Source organism: Eschrichtius robustus, chromosome 8 (assembly GCF_028021215.1).
Source record: "Eschrichtius robustus isolate mEscRob2 chromosome 8, mEscRob2.pri, whole genome shotgun sequence".
Lineage (NCBI taxonomy): Eukaryota > Metazoa > Chordata > Mammalia > Artiodactyla > Eschrichtiidae > Eschrichtius > Eschrichtius robustus.
In genome coordinates, this window is record NC_090831.1 from 75844554 (window position 1) to 75866521 (window position 21968).

The window sequence follows — 21968 nt, forward strand, 5'->3', positions numbered from 1 at the left end:
CATTGATGATTATTTTCTTAGGATGTTCTTTATCTAAATTTTAATTATTATAACAGCCTCCAAAAGAGACCCCAGTAGACATTAACAGAGCCCTTAATTTCAAACAAGTGGTTTTAGAATATCAGCAAGAAAAAATGAAGTAACGATGTTATACAGAGGAGTAGTGTTTAAATAAATATCCAGTTACAGTAAGTAATGGTGAGCAAAGGGGTTGCAAAGGCAACTTTAGGAGAAGACTTAGATAATTATTCAGGAAAGATTGTATTATGGGTTTTGGATTCAAGAGGGGTCAAATGACAATTTTATTTCTTCACTAGTTTTTATGGAAATTAAGAAAAGTGCTTTGTTTGAACCTCAGTCCCCCTCAAAGTAGAACGGGGATAATGCCATTTCTCAGAATTTGTGTGAGGTTTGTAAACAATATATGCAAAATTACTAACATAGTATCTTTTTTGTGTGCACTTAATAAATTGTATCTGTTATATCAAATTGCTAAGTGAATAGGAGAGATTCAGATAAAAAAAAAAAAAAAACTCAAAGAAGAAAGAAGCATTTATAATGAAAAAACCCAGATAGCTATTACATATGGGAAATCAGGATAAAGGTAGGAATGCTAAGATTTGGTGGAGAGGTATTAAGAGGAAGTAGGTAGGAATGTAGGCTTGAAATCCAAATTACTTGTGTTCAAGTCTCAGTTCTACCATTTAACAGCTGTGTTTCATTAGGCAAATGACAAGCACTTTATATTTCAGTTTATTCATCTGTAAAATGGGGATAATGGTAACCATACCTACTTGATATGGTTGTTCTGAGGATTGAATGAGTTGATATTTATAAATCTAAATGCTAGCATGTAGAAAGCACTGAGTAAACATTAGTCTTCAGTATGATTGCTTGGACTCTTGGGTGCTATTTGATACTTTTCTTTTTTGCTTTTTCAGACATAGTAATAGGGAAGATTGACTTAAAACGATTAAAAAAAAACATTTCACCAAAAGGTTTTTAGTTTGAATGTAAAATGTCATAACAGGCCATCAGTCTCTAACAACCAAAACAAACCAGATAAACTATAAAAATCATAGTTAAAAAATATCCCTATTATAAAGCTGAGCACATAAAGAAACACAAACAAATAAAACATCAGAGTGTGAGGATCCCTTTATAGGAGAAGAGAGACTTACCACTGCTCTCATCATTGGAAGAAATGTCTACCAAAGATAGGAGAGGGAAAAACCAGCTGAACTGCTAACATATGTTTAATAGCCATGTATGGGCTGTTGTAATAAAACTACAAGGGACCCCCACCGTAGAGCAAGTCTTCACTCACCACCAATTGGAAAATAACATTTTAAAAATGTACAATAGCATAAAAAATCAGATAAGAAAAAAATCAACCTAATGATACTTAAGATCTCCATACTAAAAACTGTAAAATATTACTGAGAAATTAAATAAGACATAAAAATGGAGATATACTGCATGTTTCTAGATTGGAAAATGAAATATTGCTGAGATGGCTATACTTTCTAATTTGATATATACATTCAATGTAATTTATATCAAAAAGGCAACATGCTATTCTGAAGAAGTAGACAAGATGGTTCTAAATACATATAGAAATGAAAATAAAATAGGATAGCTAAAACCATCTTGAAAGAAGAAGTTGTAGGACTTCACCTGGTTTCAAAATTTATTATAAATATACAGTAATCAAGGCAGTGGTATTGGCCTAAGCGTAGACAAATAGAATATGGAACAGAATAGAGTCTAGAAACAGACCCATACATATTCAGTCAACTGACTTTTTTTTTTTTTAACGAAAGTGCCAAAGCTATTTTTTGAGTTGTTCCAGTTTTTGCAAGTTGTTCCTGCAATATCTGTCTTTTCAACAGATATTGCAGGAACAACTTGGTATCTGTATGGAAGAAAATGTATTTTGACTCTGATCACATACCGTACACCAAAATTAATTCTAGATGGGTCATAGATCTAAACCAGATTCAAAAAGTTCTAGAAGAAAACAGAAAAATACCTTCCTGACCTCAGGTTAGGCAAAACTTTCCTGTATAGGACACAAAAAGCATAAAGCATAAGTTGATTATTAGACTTAGGCAAAATTAAATTCTGCCCATCAGAAGACTCCATTAAAAATTAAGACATACATCATGAACTAGAAAAATTTATAGTATCTTACAAAGGATTTGTATACAGAATACATAAAGAATTCCAACCAATCAACTATAAAAACACAAATAACCAAATAGAAATAGGTGCAATAGTCCTGAATAGATACTTCACAGAAGTACATTAAAAAAGTGTTCAGTGTTATTAGTTATCAGGCTAAACTAAAACAAAAATGAGATGCTACTAAACATGCCCTGGAATGGCTAAAATCAAAAAAGACTGAAAACATCAAATTTTGGTGAAGATATGGAGTGATAGAACCTCTCATACAATGGTGATGGGAGTGTTAGTAGTACAACTGCTTAGGAAAACTGTTTGGCAGTTTCTTAAAGTTAAACATACATCTCCCCTATAACCCAGGAATAGTTCTCAGAGGTATTTACCATGACTTGTAGAAGAATGTTTATAGCAGCCATATTTATAATAGCCTTATACTAGGATCAACCCAAATGTCTAACAACAGGAGAATTGATAGACAAATTGTAGTATATCCATAGAATTGAATACTACTTAGTAATAAAAAGAAAAACTAATGATACACAGAGCAGTATGGATACATATCAACATTATATTAAAAGAAGCTATACACAGAAGAGCACATACTGTAGGATTTCATATATATGATATCCAAGTGCAGACAAAAGTAATCTATGGTGATAGAAATCCCGTATTAGATGTAGGAGTAGGGAGAGAAATGACTGGAAAGGAGTGCCAGGGAACATTTGTTCTACTATATATATTTTGAATGGTGGTTGCATGGCTGTATTTAATTGTCAGAGTTCATCAAACTGAACATTTAAAGTTCATGCATTGTATTGAATATTAATTACATCTCAATAAAGTGGAAACATGCCAAGAAAAGTATCAGATCATTGGTTAAAAAGAAATCACAGAACAGTTGAACGATTTTCATTTCCGAATGATGAAAAGAGTTTTCCAAGAATAACACGTAAAGGTGACAAAAATAATCATTTGCTTTGTTTGTTTGTTAGCAGAATAGAATCATGCCCCAGTACAAAATCCTTTTTGTCCTGAAGTGTGTCACTACCTAAGCGCAGCCTTCTTGAGTTGTGTCTCTAATCCCCAGCGTATTCTGATCTTTAGTGCAGCCAATTCTTTTGTCTAAATAATTAACATTTCTGCTCTCTTTGTTGTAAATAAATGTTGCAACAACTTAACATTTTAGGCGTCTTACGTTTTCATCAGAAAGCAATTCCTTGCAATGCAACCTGTCATGTTTTTATTATTTGGTACCTTATTTTGCCAAATATGTGATGACGACGTGTGTGTGTGTGTGTGTGTGTGTGTGTTGTGGGCAGGAGGAGTTAGGAGGTAGAAAGTGAGAGTGTATTGGACTTCAGTGAGGTTGGATGAAGGATATTCAAATCCCTGAATAAGGAAAAGCCTAGTGGAAGGAATTTCTCTACTTAATGGAACACGATAAATTCTCTGAGTCTGTAGATGTTCCATAATGGATTGATAAATAATTTTATGTACTCCCCTAACTGAGAAACAGTTTCCTGCTGCAGTTTTAAAGAACTATCAGATCTACTACTTTCAAAATACGTGCATCCTTCATCGTCAACCTGTTTTAAGAGCATATAATTGTTCAAGTGCTTTGGAATAATTTTTATTACTATCTTATAATTATGTGGCCTGCTGAAGTCAGGAGTGACAGCTATGGAAGCATCTTAATAAGCTTTTTTTTATGCTACTGTCACTCCAATTCAACCTGAGCCTGATGAAAAGATATTCTCCCTTTCCTAGTTTAGCTGAAAAGCATCTAAATATATACTTTGTGGTGCGGTGCTCATTTAAATCAGATCACCTTGGATTTCAAGTTACGTATAGCTCTTAGCAAGTTTTTTTCTCACTAGAACTTTGAAGAAAAAGGCATAATGAGTTCTGATGCATTGTTGGATTGAGTTCCTATAGTTATTTAGGATGTATCAATTATCGTGGAGCCACGTACATTCTGAGGGAGAATTTCTTGTCTGGGAGAGTGTTCTGCCCTGGAATCATGGCAATGGGTCAGAAAACATATCAGAAGCCACTTTTTTATGTTACTTTTTTGTTCATGACACCCAAAAGTGGGTCTCTTCCCTTTTTGAGTGCCTGATGCTCAGTGGTCGATGAGTTAGGTAGGATATAGACATAAGAGTCTTCTTCCCTAGTTTATCTAACTGATGCTGAGTGGCCTTCCATATACCTAGATAGTATAAAAAGTATGTGTGTGTGTGTGTGTGTGTGTGTGTGTGTGTAATATGTATGTTTCAATATGCTTTTTATACATTTTACATACATGTATGTGTATACATGCAGATACACACACATAAATATAGATGGTTGATGGACCAGGTAAGAATTATCTTTCAGCATCCATTGGCCAGTTCATAGAAAGTTTTTTGGAGAACAAATTAGCAGGCTCAATCAAATTGGAAATGTGCATAATATTTGACCAAATAACTTTACCTCTGAAAATCTATCCTATAGAAATTTTTGTACATTTTCAAAGACATATATATGACCATTGCAAGCTTTTTTTGATGCCAAACATTTGAAAGCAACTTAAATGTCCATCAATGAATTATGCTACATTCCTTCTGTCAAATATTGTGTGGTTACAAAAATAAGACATTGATAAAAGGAAAATGTAATTCACTGAGTGCTGTGTATAGCATGATCCCATTTATGATAAACAAAGCAATCAAGTAAATAGCTTTTATGTATGCACAGAATATTCTGAAAGGAATTTTAAACTGTTACTTCTTGGGTGAAGAGATGGAATTAGGCAAGGAGTATTAAAGGGGAATAATTCTTTCCTCTTTTCTTTTGTGTTGAATTTTAAGGTTGTATATATGTATTACATGTTTAAACAGGAAAGAATGAATCAATTGCAAACTTTCTTTGTCAGTAATTGTGATCTATTAAAGAAGTAGTGAATTCCCAAATTAGAATATGGTTAACAATAATTAAAGTTACATGATAATGTAGAAGATATTGATTGAAAAGATTGCTATTTAAACTTGTAACTCCAAAAGGTATATTAAAAGATCTTAAATTTTTCATTGAAATGCTATTTTTTGTAAATAGTTGAAAAACTTGATATTTGACTACTTCCTTTTCAGAGTGTGAGATACCTGTACTACCTATATTTTATAACTGAGTGATTGTTTATGTAGCATTCTGTAGTGGGTTCAATGATGGATCCCCAAAAGATACATCTAAGTCCTAATCCCTAGAACCTGTGAATGTCTGTGCTCTTATTTGGAAGTAGTCTTTGTACATGTAGCTAAAAGGATCTTGGGATGAGATGATCCTGGATTATCTAGGTGGGCCCTAAATCCAATGATAAGTATCCTTATAAGAGTTAGGGACATGCAGATCTTATAGACAGAGGAGATTTTATAGACACAGAGGAGAAGGTCATGTGAAGATGAAGGCAGAGATTGGAGTGATGCAGCCATTAGCTAAATAAGACCTGAGGTCACCTGAAACTGGAGGAACAAGGAATGATTGTCCCCTAGAGCCTTCACAGGGAGTGTGGCCCTGCAGACACCTTGATTTTAGACTTCTGGCCTCCAGAGCTGTAAAAGAATAAATTTCTGTTATTTTAGCTTCTAGATTTATGGTAATGTGTTACAATAGCCACAGGAAACTAATATACCGTATGTCTCCTAAATAATAACTAGCAGAGGAGATGAGAATTTTAAAACTTAGATTATTTCAAATTTCCTCTTAAATTTTGAAAAAAGAAGAAAAAACCCACCAAGTCATCATGATTACCAGGGAAATGAACATTATTCCATGTGTTTCCTGAGGACTACTAAATATTGGAAGATTCCTTAGGGATAATCTGGTCCAGCAACCATGCACAGAAGAGTCCATAAGATGTCAGGACGGAGTCCTGGGTGTTGGAATTGGGCTGGGTTAGGGCAGAAATGAGTAGTGACTGATAACAAGTAAAGTGTCTAGTCTACCCAAATGCATTGCAAATCAAACAATTACAAACGCTGTGAAGGCAAAAGAAATAGAACTATCTGGCCCCTGCATGCCCATTAAAACTTAGGGGGATCTCCTACCAAAATGAAGAGGAAAGTGAAAACTGGAAGACAGTAGGCTGTCCCTGTCACAACCAAACTAGCAGCTGAGCTGGGATAAGCATCCCTGGTTCCTCCCTCCTACTCTAGGGTTATTCCACCTCCAGTTCTCTTTATCTCTGCAAAGCAGAATGGAACAAAATAAGATGTGTTGACCAGCGTGTGTCGGACACCATGCCAGGTTCTTTCAGATATGTAATCTCATTTAATTCTCACAACAGCCCCCAGAGGTTGGTTGCCTAAGATCCCTCAAGGAGTAATGCAGGTCCCTCTGGCTGGGGAAACTCATGCTGTTTCCAAGACATAACACTGCTTCCAAAGGAGGGCACAACCAGCTGTGAGACTTTGGGGGAAATACAAATATGTTCTCTTTCCAAAGATATGTCATAGTTATTTTTAATAATCATATTAATTTTTAATATGCTTGAATTAGGAAAGTGTAATTTTTTTGCCATCATACAATTACCTTCACTAATTATTTTCTGTTACAAATCATGTAGGTTTTTTTCTTATCTTTTTGGCTTTATAAGAATTTCCTTTCCCTTAATAAATCCAAGACAGCAGACTTATTGCTTAATTTTTTTCCTTGATTATTCTCCAACTGCTGAAATCATTGGATTACATTTGGAATGTGATTTGATTTCCTCTGTACTTGCTAAATGAAGTAATTATTTTGTATATCTGCCTTTTTATTTAAACAGTTTGTACCTTTAACAATTTTGTCTTGTGGATTTTACACATGCTTAAAGAGCTAAGCTTGGCTCTGCTAGAAGACAGTTATTTTTTGTTGTTGTTGACACATGGGGAAAATGCACTTTTAGATAATACATTTTGGGAAGGAGTCTTTTGCCTGTAGTCATTCTGCCAAACGATGTAGGAATTTTCTACTCATTGTCCTCATTTAGTTAACCAATAAATATTTATTCATGGCCTATTATGTGCTCAGCATGTTACTTGTAGACCATTTTAGATGTCTTAAAAGAAATAAAGAAATGTGATTGCAGTCTTTATACACTTGCAACTTAGCTATGAAAATAAGAGTAACAAAGAATCAGAGATGTGGATGCCTAATTGAGCATTAGGAACTCAAAAATTAAGCAGCCCAGTATGAACTAAAGTAGAGAAGATTTCATGGGGATTGTGGAATTTGAGCTAGATGTACAAAAACGAGTAGGATGAATTGGTAGGCAATAAGTTTGTTTTACTTATTTACTTTTGTGGAAAGAATAGAATTAAAAAGGTAAATGTGGAAATTTGTGTATTTGGAGCATAGCGGATGAATGGTTAATCACCAATAAGAAATAAGGAGAATAAGAAATTAGGTGTGGTAACCAAATGGGAAAACAATAAACGCTTTAAAAGCCAGTCTAAGGAATGTAGATTTGAAAGCAGTCGATGATAATCTTCTTATGCTGGAAAATGAAAAAAATAAAAGGAATTTATAAAGGAGATTTAGCATCAAAACATAGGACAGTTGGATTAGAGTAGAAGCAAGGTCAGTGTTAGAGTCAAGTAAGCTGAGCAGCTAAAACACTGCTGTCTAATCTGGTTATGGTATAGGGAGGGTTTGGACTAGGGTGGTGGTAGTGGGGATGATGGGGTAAAACAAATTCTTCCGGGAGACACTGAAGGAAGAAACAATGAGCCTTGTTTAGAGATTAGAGAATGGAGATGCCTGAAGGCAGCTAGAAAGGACCTATGATTGAGTAGGGAAGGAAATGGCAGGCCTAATAATAATCACATAGCTGAAGTAGTGAGTGGGTATCAGCCCAGTCTTACTATAGTAAGAAAACCAGAGGGATGAGCTTAAAGAACACTCTGCACTTAGGAACCCTGTAGAGGAAAGGAGAGGAGAGATGGGAGAAGCCTTTAATGTACCAAAGATGCCAAAGGATGAGAGACTTTCATGAGTGGATGGTTTGTAACATCAAACATTATAAGATGTCTGAGGAAAGGCCAAGGCCATCAGTTTAGCAGGAAGAGATTATGGGTAATCTTCAAGGAAACAGTTTCTGTGGAGTGGTATGTACCGAAGTATTGGGTTGGCCAAAAAGTTCGTTCGGGTTTTTTCCATAAGCTCTTATGGAAAAACCGGAATGAACTTTTTGGCCAGCCCAATAGATGGTAAAGGGAACAAGAAGGAATTAAAATCATTAAAAAGAGGAGAGGAAAGATGTAGATCAAATATTTGAATAGCCTGGCAGCAAAACCAGCATGGGGCATTAGTTACTAAGTAAATAGATAGGCAGGAATAAAAGAAGGATGTTATGATAGCTGGGTTCCAAGATGGTACCCAGTGATCTTCACTTCCTGCTGTTCATAACCTTGTATAGTTCCTTCTCACATGAAATGATGCTGCCTTGAATAACCATTAGTACATTGCAGAAATAATGGTGTATGACTTCTGAGGCTGGGTCATAAAAGATATGGTTGGTTTTGCCATGTTCTCTCGTAGACTGCTCATGCTGGGGGAAGCCAGCCATCATGTCATGATGACAGTGATGCAGCTTGTGGAGAGGAACCTGAGGACTCCTCCCAACAACTGGCACCAGGTTAGTGAGCTTTCTTAGGAACAGGTCCTCCAGGTCAAATCAAGCCTTCAGATGTCGGCAGACATGACTGACATCCTGACTGCAAGCTCATAAGAGACCCGAAGTCAAAAGCCCCCAGGTAAGCCAGAACTGAATTTCTGACCCATGGAAACCAGAGATGATAAATGTTTGTTGTTTTAAGCCACTAAGTTTTGGAGTGATATGTGATGTTAACTACTACAGATTTCTTTAGATACTTTCTTTTGTGTGTGCGTTTATCTTTTATGTTTTGTTTCTTTGTTTTTGGCTGGTGGACACCCAAGTGTGTTTTAAGGTCCTTATGGATATTGGAATGATCTGAGATGAGCATACCAGGAAGAGAATTGCAAGGCTAAGCTCTGAGTGGCTGAAAAAATCGGATGACTAAAAGCTGGGGAGATGATTTTCAAAAAGTAAAAGTGGTCTATTTTCTGAAAGTAATGGCAAGTTTAAAATACATGTAGACTCCATTCCATCCTGAGATGAGGACAGGAGTGCCCGAAATAATTCAGTTAAGATCATTTCAATTTACTAAGTCCTCTATGTGTATATAACCCTCTGCATTTATGTTTTTACCTAAATAGGCTAGTAGATACTCTACCTGTAAAAAGAAATTTTCTGTGATGGTGTGCTTTTAAGAAAAATTGCGAAAATGTTAATCATTCCTCACAAAGGTCAGGAATCTGCTAAGTGATCTACTAGATGAATATGTAATACTTTATAATGAAACAAGTAGTTTTACTTTTGGTTATGTCCATAGTTTTTCTTCAGAGGTTGCTTTTAACTTTTTTAACCCATTGACTTATCTTGGCATCAGGGAACTATGTGCATGAATTCTGTAGGTCCTCTTTGCCATCTGAAGGGACTTTGGAACTTGTGTCTGTGTTCTAAAAGGTTTACTAGGCCGTTAGTCTAATAGAGGGGGTTGAAGAGCAGTACAGATGAGATTACATAGATGTGATTTGTGAATTGCTTTTGACCCTATGCAGATTCTCAGGTTCTACTGTATGCTCTTTAATATGTATCTTCAAGATGGGAATGTTCATTTATCAATATCGGTTGAACATAATCCATTTGTAGGGTGTTGTATGAATACCTCTAAAGGTGAAAAATATCAATTAGAATCTTTCCCCGAGTAGTTTATAGTCAAATATGATTGCTATAGGCAGGGATGGTCTGGGTGTCAGAGAAAAGGAGTAAGAGTGCACGTATGCCCTGAATGCCTCACGTGATTATTGCACATGAGTTCCTATAACAGGGCTCTTCTTAGAGTGCTCTTTGGGATGAGGTGAAGAAATTAGGGAGTGTGTCATCATTCTAATGTGCATTCACAAGCAGCAGTTTACCATATGAAATATTGTTACTGACGACCCAGATGGCCTCAACATTCCCCTCAGCTTGACTAAACTTTAGACATGTTGCTTCCTTACTGTAGGCCCCTGATCTCCCTTTTCTTAAAGCATTTAATTTAGAAAAATTGAAATTGTACAGTCTTTCCCTGCCCCTTTGAAATGTATATAAATCTTCTCCCAGCCTTTTGCCACTTTTATAACCTAGGAAATGTCTTAAAGACTGGGGGACTATCTCTTTGAGATGTACCTCTGTCTCCCAGTAGGAGAGGTAGGAGCCTAACTTTGTTGGGTACCAACTAGCAAACCCAGATGGCCTAATCACAGGTGCTGGAAATCTTGCTGCACACATTGCTTTGGTCAACTTACCCACTCATATCCTCCAGTGCTCCCCCTAGCTCACCCCATCACTTAAAAATCCTCTTGCCTTTTGTCTCAGCAGAATGGAGTCTTTCTCTCCCATTGCAATAGCCTGAATAAAGTCTTTGCCTGCTCAGCTTTGGTACAGTTTTTGCTTTGGTACTGGAAATCCTGATGTCATCTGGCCTTGCATACCAATCTTAGTGAAGATGACATTTAGATGAAATCTTCTTAATCCAACTTCTTTGATGTGATGAGAGACACAAATAAATGCTCAATTAAGTATTTTAGATGTAAGTTGGGGTAAGAATTTACAGGCGTCTGGAAATTGAATACTGGACATTATTTCAAATTAATAAAGTAATAATTGGGTTGAAAAAAAATCAAACCCTAACCCAGACTTCGCAGAAAGGTATACAATAAAGAATGAATGTGTCCCCTATTCCTCTTCTCTAGTCCGCTTCTCAGGTATAGCACTTTGAACTGTTTTTAACTTTTGTTATTATCATAATGCTAAATAATACACTTCTATCAACGTTACTTAATTTATCAACTCTTGGTATTATTTATGATGTCCTATAATAGCTGACAATTAATGCATTTCAATGCCTTCTTCTCCCTCACGTGTTCCACTCTTGGTTTTCTTATATATATTTTTATAGAGAGAAACACTTTTATAGTTATTCTGGTGGTTACCTTTTTCACTTAAAATAATTTTAAGACCTCTGTTTCTTGATCTGACAAAGATTATTGGTTCTCAAACTTTAGCATGCATCAAAATCACCTGGAGGGCATGTTAGAACTCAGGTTGCTGGGCCCCACCCCTAGAATGTGATGTAGCAGGTGTTGTGACTTTGTTAAATTAATATTTGTTAGGTAGAGCTGGGGCTGGCACGTTGTATAGTGAGCCAAGGTTTAACAGAAGACTAGAAGGGAATTGAAATAAAGAAGCTTATTACAAGTCCTAGAGGAAGTACACGGGATGCCTCAAGGGGACCACGCGGGAGGTCAAGGCAGGATGCAGCTGGAGAGAGCAGGCAGGACCTGGGAACATGCCTTTTTTAGAGTGGGTGGGTGGAATGCTTGAGGATTCTTGGGTTAGGACCAGGTTGGTCAATTCAAACCCAAAGGAGCAGGGTTTTGGTAAGCTTTTCAGGGGGTCTTATCTAAGGGGTGCACAAGAGGAATGCCCTGGGAGGTGGGGGAAGATGCTTATTATAAGGGTGGTTGAGGGAGTCACGTTTACAGTACCTGTGGCTCTGCCCTCTGTTACTCAGGGCATTTGCTCAGGGAGGGGCTTGTGTCAGTTCATGGCCGCTTGGCCTCACAAAATGAGTGCTGAGCAGCAATACCATGGAGTAGTTTAGTTGGACTTGCAACAACAGATCTGGGGTGAGAATCTGAGAATTTGTGCTTCTAACACTGCTTTAGATAGTATTTATTGAGTCACCGTCACACAGGATGAAGAAATTTGTGGATCTACACTTCCCTTTACTCTTTGTTCCTTTTCCACATCAACTTCTGTCAGCTCTACCATCACTTCCACGTTGTCAATATGTACAAAATTACATTGTTTCTTATTTTTTTAGTTGTGTGTCCTGTTATTTATATATAATTCAAAAATTTGAAAACCCATCAACAGTATTTATAATATAATAATAAAGTTAAATAGTGATATTCGATCCACAAAGAAGAAAATATAAGCTATGTATATAGGACCAAAACTGTGAATGCTTCGAGAGTCTCTGTTTCACTCCCACCTTCACTTTCAAGTGTTGGTTCTGGCTTTGACCCTCAAGTACCTCTTCCTCCTCCACTTCTGGGGATGTTCCAGGTCGCACACCAGGTTTGGGGCCTTCGTGCAGAAACCAGAGGAAAGGAAAAGAGTCATAGGTCAAAGGACGTGTTAGGCCTGGGAAGGAGTTTTGGGGGATGTTTGAAGAGAAGGAATAGGAATAATTTTGTGTGTAAGGGAATTATCTAGAAGATTTATGAGAATTTGAAGAAGTATTGTCTGTATAATCCTTTATAGGGTACAAGAAGTGCCAAGAAAGATTCCGACTCTGCCTTTTTAATAGTTTTTTTTTCAAGTTTTGTATTTCTCTTTCTTTCTCTTTTGTTGATTGAAAAGTCAAATAATTTTTATTTCTTAAGAAGTTCTAGACTTTTAATATACACAATTTGTATACTGAAATTTAGCTTCTTCCTAAAGACACTTAAACTCTGAATTCCTTTTCTCATATCTTATTCTTGATTAAGGAAGTCTTTTGAATTCTTAGAGATGTAGATTTCTTCCTCAACTGTTGTTCTTACAAATGCACAAAACAGGAAATTATAAGTGTAATAGATTGGTTAATATAATATAATTCTCCTTGATCTCAGGGCCATTGTATACTCCTAAAAATTATTGAGGAACCCTAAGAACTTTTGTTTATATGAGTTATATCTACCAGTATTTATTGTATTAAAATCACAACTGAGAAAATTTTAAAATATTTACATATTCATTTAAAAATAATACAACAACTATCTATGAACATAAACACTGTTATGAAAGTTTACACTTTTCTAAAATAAAAAATAGCTATTAGAGTAGCATTGTTTTACATTTGTGTAAACCGCTTTAATGTCTGGCTTGATAGAAGACAGCTGTATTCTCATATCTGATTCTGCATCATTCTGCTGCCATATATTGTTTTGGTAGAGATACACAGAGAAAGTCTGTCTTCACACTTCTGTGACTGGAAAAGGGAAGAGTGTTTTAATAGATTTTTTAGATAATTGTGACTATTTTTTTAATACTATGCTGAAATTTAATAAGTGGTAGTTTCTAAAAGTTTAGTTGCAGTGTGGAATCTGAAACTATACTGTATTAGTTTTTTATTGCTGCCTCAACAAATTACCACAAACTAAGTGGTTGGCAACAGAATTTTATTCTCTCACAGTTGCGGAGGCCAGGAGTCTGAAATCTTGTTGGGCGGCACTCCCTTTAAGGCTCTAGGAGAGATTCTGTTCTGTGCCTCTTTGATCCCCTGATGACTGTTGTCATTCCTTGATTTGTGATCTTATCACTCCAATCTCTACCTCTGTGGTCACATTGCTTTATCCTCTACTACCTATAAAATCTTCCTCTGCCTAACTCTTATAACAATAATTTCACTGGATTTAAGGCCCACCCAGATAATCCAGGATAAGCTTCTTCTCTCAGAAACCTTAATGTAATTATATCTTTTGACATGTAATTCGTTCTTTTATCATATAAAGTCCAGGTTCTTGGGGTTAAGACATGGACATATCTTTTCGTGGGCCACCATTCAACCTGCTAAATGTTATCAATGACCTTGTCCTACTCTGTTGCATTAAGATTCATTGGTTTACCTTGCAATCTGAATTGTATTTTACCGTGCATACTATTTTAACATCATGCATTAGTCATTTGGAAAATACTCATTCATGAGTTATGAGGATCTTCCAAATATTGACACATTTTATTATGTAGTATCAAAAACCTCTGCTTATTAATATCAACACAGAACTTATCAGAAAAATCTTTGAAGATTGGGAACATGCATAGTGGCAGATACAAGTTTTCCAATTCTAATTTTCACTTGGAAGTGCCAGTTTTATCAATGGCAACAAATCTAGTCAGTTCTTTTTCTTGAAGTGACAGGCTCACTTTGCTCATTTTTAAGAAATGTTCTACCAAATATCTCCAACCTGAATAACTATCATTTGTTTGTCTGTCATTCTTTCAAGGAAAAATAGTATTCCATGAAAAAGTAGCTAGTTCAGCTCACAACTCAATTGCCTGAGTGCTTTTCCCAAAAGCAACCATTCTACTTGGATGCAGCAAAGTACTTTATGTATATTTCCCCTTTGTCAAATAGAATATTTAAAAGATGCATACCAAAGAGTTGGGATTTAATGCTATTAATAATTTCTACTGCTTCTTAAGGATATTTTTAAGTGAAATTGACTTTTCTCCCTTATTATTAATTTTTCTGGTAGTGTGTGGGGTGAAAATACCACTGCTGGTACAGCTTGATACTGCTCGATTCATGTGAAGGTGCCAGCAATTTTACCCATGATTGCTGGCACATGTCAATGTGGTGAATAGGCAAATAGTACACTAAAATGATGAAATATTGTTTTGACCTTGCAGAATGCTGAAAGGTGTCAGGGACCCCCTGAGAATTTCTGAGTTGAGGTGTTCTCCAACCTCTTTGCATGTAGAGTCTAGCACTTTTAGATTGAAGGTTTTTGGTGCCTTTTTCCATACAGAATTATACTCTGTATCATCAATGACATTAAAAGTATAGCATTTCTTGAAAGGATATTTTGATATTTTGATATTTTGATATTGAAATCCTTCTGCTGATAATTTCTGTAAAGAACATGAAAAGTTCAGACGATAAGCAGGATGTATATTCCTTCCTCAAATAGTTCCGAAGCTGTTTATGACTGGACAGTTAACTGTTAAACTAGACAGTTGTTTAGTTTTGCCACTAGGGCTGAAAACTGAGGTCATGGTTGTACAAGCAATGATTAACATTCACGTGATACCGAGTCATATATGCAGAAATACAGTATGTTGTACCTTTCGTTCTAGCTGCTTCTGTGCCTTTCAGGAGCATTTTATGGCTTTCCTCACATAGGTCTGGAACATTTCTAAACGTGAAAATAAATATAATCCTAATGGGGTCCTCTCTTTCATTATATCCTGTAATTGATTTTGAGTTGTGTGTTTATATACTGTATTCCTTCGTAGAAAGATTTAACATCATATAAATATTAATATTTTATAAATTAATAAATTAATTCCGTCTCAGTGCAATTATCGTTTAGTTTTTTTCTCTCTGGGGATAAACATGTTGATTAGCCATTTAATTTGGAAAAACAAATAAGTCCAGCCATGAATGTCCTGATAATGAGTAGTGGTATGTGGAGTGAAATAGCTCTATCAGATATTAAAACATATAAAGATCAAAATAGTGTATTATGACATTTAGACAAAGAGAAGGGAATAAGAAAATCTGTAAATAGATCCTAATCCTTGTGAAAATTTGTTATAAAGTCAGCATATCAAATCACTGGCGAAAAGATACGTATTTTTAAATAAGTGACATTGGGATAACTGACTAGACATATAGAAAAAGTAAAAATTCCATTCATTCTCACACCATACCTAAAGGAAAATTTCAAATGGATGAGAAATACAAATTTAAAAAACAAAGTATACAAGTACTGGAAGGAAACCTGAGTATGTTCCTCTGTAGCCTAGGAGTAGAGAAATTTCTTAACTATGATTAAAAGACAGAAGTAACAGAGGCTGGTATATTTGATCACTTAAAAAAATTGAATGACAAAAGAACTATAAACAAAATCAAAGATAAATGATAAATTGCAAGTATTTCTCTAGTTTATTTCAAAAATAGTTACTATGTTACAGAGGTTCTAAAAATAAATTACTACAACTGCAGAGAAAAATGAGCAGTTCATAGAAGAAGAGAGGTTAAATGATTCTGAAACGTAGGAAATGTTTCTCAACTTTGTTCCCAACAAGTAAAAGGCAAATTGAAACCACAACGACATTCCATTTTATTAGACTGACAAAAGTTCCGATTTGACAACGTGTTCTTTGATCAAGCCTGTGGGGAAATAGGTGTTCTCATATGCTGCTAGTGGGAATACAAAATGATACAGCTATAATGAAGAGAAGCTTTGCAGTGTCTAGTAAAATTATATGTGTCTTTAATTTTTGACTCGGCAATTCCTCTGATTGAAATCTATTGCAAAGATACTCAGGCAAAAATGCAAAAAGATACTTGCATAAGACCCTTCATTCTAGGACTGTTAATTTTTCCAGTATCCTTTGATGTATATCTGGGTTTGATACTGTGTAAAAACTCTTACAGCCACACAATGGAGTTTTATTCAGTTTTAAAAGAATGAAAAAATTCTATATATACTGCCATGGAGTATATATATATATATATATATATATATATATATATATATATATATTATTATAGTATATAATAAGGTATAAAAATGTGTATAACGTATTATTGCTTATATCTATATGTTTAGATATATACATATTATATATACATATAAGCCTATATATACACACGTATATATGTATATTTATACACATATGCATATGTATATATAAATTTTATATATTGTATAAACTTACATGTGTATATTATATGAAATAGGTGTAAATATGTGAATATACATAAATATGTATATATAAATTTGCTTATATTAAAACAATGGTTGAATAAATAAGAATATTGTTTAAAATGTGAACAATATGTGGAGGGCACATAAATAGAAACCAAACTGCTTTGAATATACTACATTTTATGGATTTGACTTTGAAACAAGGTAAATGTGTTTATGTTTCCATAAGATTAGAAAATTTATACAAAGAAACACAAAAGCGTTACATAAAAAACAAAATGAACTGAAAACCTAATTTTGACTCATTATGATTGTATAAATCATAAAGAAAAGAATTATTATACGTGATTTTAAATTCTGATAAATTTACCATTGATCCCTAGTGGATTATATTCTAAGGAAAAAATTACATACTGTTGACCTTTGAACAACATGAGGGCGTTGGGGCACCGTCAGCTGAGCTGTGGAAATTTCAGTATAACTTTAGTTTGCCCTCCGTATCCACAGTTCTACGTCCTCAGATTCAAGCAACTTTGGATCCTGTAGTATGTAGTATTTACTATTAAAAAGAAATCCGCGTGTAAGTGGACCCATGCAGTTCAAACCCGTGTTGTTCAAGGGTCAATTGTACTTGAAAATTGTATTTTTTTAAGTAGTTATACTATTCATTATAATACTGGGATTGTTATTTTCTTATTAGTAGAATAAAAGAACTAAGGAATACGTTAATGCCACGTGGAACCAAAGTTTTCCAGAATGAGGGAAAAGAGATAAAAATAATTTAAATTTGAATAGAAATAACATGAACTCAACACTTCACGCTGCATTTTCTCTTTTAAGAAATGCACATCTCCTTGGTTTGTCTACTGAAACGCCTAGAAATAATGAACTCTGTAGCAATAAACACCTGTAGTACTCAGATTACTGTCTCTAAATACCATTCCCTGTCTTTTTTAAAAATTTATTTTATTGAAGTATAGTTGATTTGCAATGTTGTGTTAATTTCTGCCATGTAGCAAAGTGATTCAGTTATACATACATATATATATACACATTTTTTTATATTCTTTTCCATTATGGTTTATCACAGAATATTGAATATAGTTCCCTGTGCTATACAGTAGGACCTTGTTGTTTATCCATTCTATATATAATAGTTTGCCTCTGCTAATCCCAAACTCCCAATCCAGCTCTCCCCCAACTCCCTCCTCCTTGGCAACCACAAGTCTGTTCTCTGTGTCTGTGAGTCTGTTTCTGTTTTGTAGATAGGTTTATTTGGCCATATTTTAGATTTCACATACAAGTGATATCATATGGTATTTCTCTTTTTCTGTCTGACTTACTTCACTTAGTATGATAATCTCCAGGTCCATCCATGTTTATGCAAATGGCATTATTTCATTCTTTTTAATGGCTGAGTAATATTCCATTGTATATATGTACCACATCTTCTTTATCCATTCATCTGTCAGTGGACATTTAGGTTGTTTCCATGTCTTGGCTACTGTGAATAGCGCTGCTGTGAACATAGGGGTGCATGTATACCACCCTGGATGTGCCCGATCTTGTCCCTATCTTTCTGGAAACCAAAACATCTGGGAAAAATGAGAGACTTGAGTATAGAGCAAAGAAAGCTGTCAAAGACTTCTTTTTTTGTTTTCTACTTAGGACATACTGTGCTTCTTGGATGTCTTGATGTATATTTTTCTTCCATTCTGGAATATACTCAGGCTTTATTTAGCTCTTAAATATTGCCTCTTCTCCATTTACCTTTTGGGATTCCAGCAAATATTTGATTCCTGATTCTGTCCTCCATGCCTTCTAATCTCTTACACATTTTTCATCTCTTTCTTTCTCTCGTTTCATTCTGGATAAATTATTTGTATGTATCTTTTAGTTCATAAAGTCTCTTTTCTACTGTATCTTTCCTGCTGTTTTAAACATTCATTGAATTATTTATTTCAAATTTGCTTCTACAAATTCTGTTTTTTCAATTTTATGTATTTATCTCTGAGAGTTTCTTATTTATGCTTATCTTTGCCATTGCCCAGTTTGTTCATTTAAACATTTTAAACATGGTTCTTCTGAATGCTGGGACCGACGATTTCAAAATCTTCAAGGATTGCAAGTATTAATTTTTTATTAATCTGTGATTTCTTGTTTTTGCTGGATGTGACTTAAAGTGGCTTACTTTCCTACATGTGTGGCAATCTTTGTAAAGTTAGGTATGCTTTTTATCTCTGGAAACTTTGCAAGCCTACTCTATAGGATCTTTATGCTTCTTAAGGGTATAGGTTCAGAGCAGATAGCTCAGGCTCAGCTTCTCTTCCAAGAGTCAGTATCCCCAAAACTGTGTTGCTGGAAAGCTTGTCCTCAGGGCTTCCTTGCTTCTTCCTGCTGCCCCACATCTAGGCCAGCTCACTCTTACTCTCTGCCTCTCTGGCTCTCAAGTACTGACTCCACTTTTCCCACATGGTTCTCTGAGGCATAACTGCTCTAGTTCCCAGCTACGAAAGCCTTGGCTTTAGAATTTTAGGACATTAGAGAACTTTAGTTCCCATCTCTGCTTCATCATTTACATACTGGTGTTAGCCAATACTCATAATTTTCTTTTTAACTTCATAAATGAGACACTATAATCATAATTATTATTTTATCTAGACTTTTTAACATTTTTTACACTCATTTTTTCTTCTTGTGTTGGTCCTGATGGGAAGAGAGGCTAATTTGGGATATGTAAAAGATTTAAAAGATTTTAGAAGACTTTGGGTCCTCATGGAAGTCATTGCTGCCTTAGACATTAATAAACATTTTTCTAGTGTATTTTAGTAAGTAAACACAGTAAAATTTTCTTGGGGTGGGTCTGCAGGGGACAGAAAAATTGTATGCTAGATAGAGGATTTTGCTTCATGCCAGGGGGCTTTCCCATAGACTTTATTTCAATGAGGAAATCATGGCCCGTAGCTTGAGCCAGCAATTTACAGATTAGTAGACAAGAAGATTTATTGAACTAAACAGTAAAAAGGAAAAGCCGTTTTATAATGTGTGATAGAATACTCTAACCAAAAAATTGTTATCTCCCCTAATCTATACATAAATCAGTGCTTTATCATTTCTGTGCAGTCATGCTTAAAATTTTCTACCCTGGAATTATGAGCAAAATCTTTGTAATACTAGCCCTAGAATACATTTTTTATGTCACATCTAATAAGCATTTTTAAAAAATGCCATTCTCCAATTTTTTTCTCATTTTTATTCTGACTCTCTCTGTTAGAAACTTCCAATCCAGTAACTCACTCTGTGTATCATGAAGAGAACCTGAGCGGCCCTGTGCAGGTGGCTCATCCTCAGATGTGACACATGACTCTGCATGGAGAAAATAGGAAATTCAGGATCAGTACTTCAGCCTTAATGTTACCAGGGTCTGTTTTCTGTTGCAGAAAGTACGATTTTAGCGGTGGTTCTTACTAAGGATGGGTAAGATCTGTTTGAGGCTGGTTTGGTTTTGTTCTTTCTCAAATTGACCCTTAAGGGATAAATATTTTTCTAGTGTTCATAATTCCATTCTTCATTTCTATCTCCTTCCTTTCTCTGTTTCTCCTGCTGCTCCAGCCTCATTTCAGACATGGCTGTTGACCGGAAGCGATGTGCGTAATGTGAGTTACCTGTCTGGGTCAGATCGCATCCCCATCATCATCAGTAAGATGGTTTAGAATCGGTTTTAATGTCGTAAAAAAATAAAATAAAATAAAATAAAATAGTGAAAAACAGTGGAAATGAGAGACAGAGACTATGCAGGGTTCTAATGTATTAGTTCCTAGGTGGGAAAAAAAATCTTGTGTTCGGGACAATATTTCTAAAGGAGGTGATGTTTGAGAGGGGAAGTAGTTTTCTTGTTGGTAAGGCAAGTGGTAAGTAAAGCAATTAATTAAAAAATGAAAGCAAAGAAGCCATAGTTTTATACCCCAAGCACCATAGAAACACCCTGGATGACTTTCTTTGCTTCCCTCCTCCTCTTGGCTTCCGGGAGGGCACCACCATTCTGAGATTCTGAATTTGTGATAATCATTCTCACACATTTCTTTCTAATTTTATAAAAAAAAAAATGTCTCCTTCAACAATGTACCATTTTGCCCTTAAAAATAATTTGTAGATATGGAATCATATTGTATGTATTCTGTGGGTTCCTTGTTTGGTTTCTTCCTGTTAATGAGATGGTCTATCTATTTTTACTGTCATATAGTGTTTCATTGTGTTTATCTGAGTGTACATGGGAATGTACATATGCGTGTATACATACATTTTCATGCACATACACATCATGATGGTTTGTTTATTCATTCTACTAGTGATGCATATTTGCAGTGTTTCCAGTTTTTCTGGTTATGATTAATAATCCTGCTGTGAATAATAACAGTTTAAGCTATAATACTTCAAACGTGCTAGGTAATGTTCCAAGCACTTTATGTATATCAGCTCATTGAAATAAAAGCACAAGCCTGTAGGCTAGGCTCTATTATCAACTTATAGATGAGGAGACTAAAACATAAAAATGCTAATAAATTAACTAAGATACAGTTACCAAGTAGCATAGATGAGATTTCAATATCAAGAGCCTGGCTACATAGTCCATGCTCTTAACTGAGGGGCTCTGTTGCTTGATTCTTGCAGTGCCTGTGAAACACACGTACAGATATGTCTCTATACTTGAGACACAGACATGGAACTGCTAGATTGTAGGGTTTGCACACGATCTGTTTTATGAGGTAATGCCACACCTTCCCAAGGGGTTGTTCTAATTTACCCTCCTACTAGCAGTGGATGAGAATTTTTGTTATTGCACATCCTTGCCAAAACTTGGTATCATCTGGCTTTTTAAATGTTACAGCTCTTGAGGGTATGAAGGGGTATTTGATTGTGATTTTCATTTTCTTTTTTAATGAGGTTGCATGTTTTTCATATGTTTATGTAGGAATTTTGTGTTTTCTTCTCTGGGAAAAGTCTTTTTTTTTTAAATCAGTATTTTTCTAAATGTTTGTCTTTTATTGATTCATAATTTTTTTTTGGATAATATGCCTTTGCAGTTTATGTATGTTGCTAATATCTTCCCCTAGTTTATGGTTTGCTTTTTTAATATTGGTGTATAAAAGTCTTAGTTTTACTGTAGCCAAATTTATAATTTCCTCTGGTATGCATTTTTTTGTATTTTAAAGTCA

At 35.1% G+C, this 21968-nt stretch overlaps 1 long non-coding RNA gene across 13 annotated transcripts in view; it reads left to right on the plus strand.

The window, feature by feature from the left end:
• Nucleotides 1–21968, plus strand: part of LOC137768014 (uncharacterized) — a 695061-nt gene that overhangs the window by 384133 nt on the left and 288960 nt on the right. For all 13 annotated transcript variants that reach the window (XR_011074681.1, XR_011074676.1, XR_011074674.1 and 10 more), the window contains one exon: nucleotides 8740–8836. This is a non-coding gene — a long non-coding RNA (uncharacterized lncRNA). The remainder of the gene's footprint in view (nucleotides 1–8739; nucleotides 8837–21968) is intronic.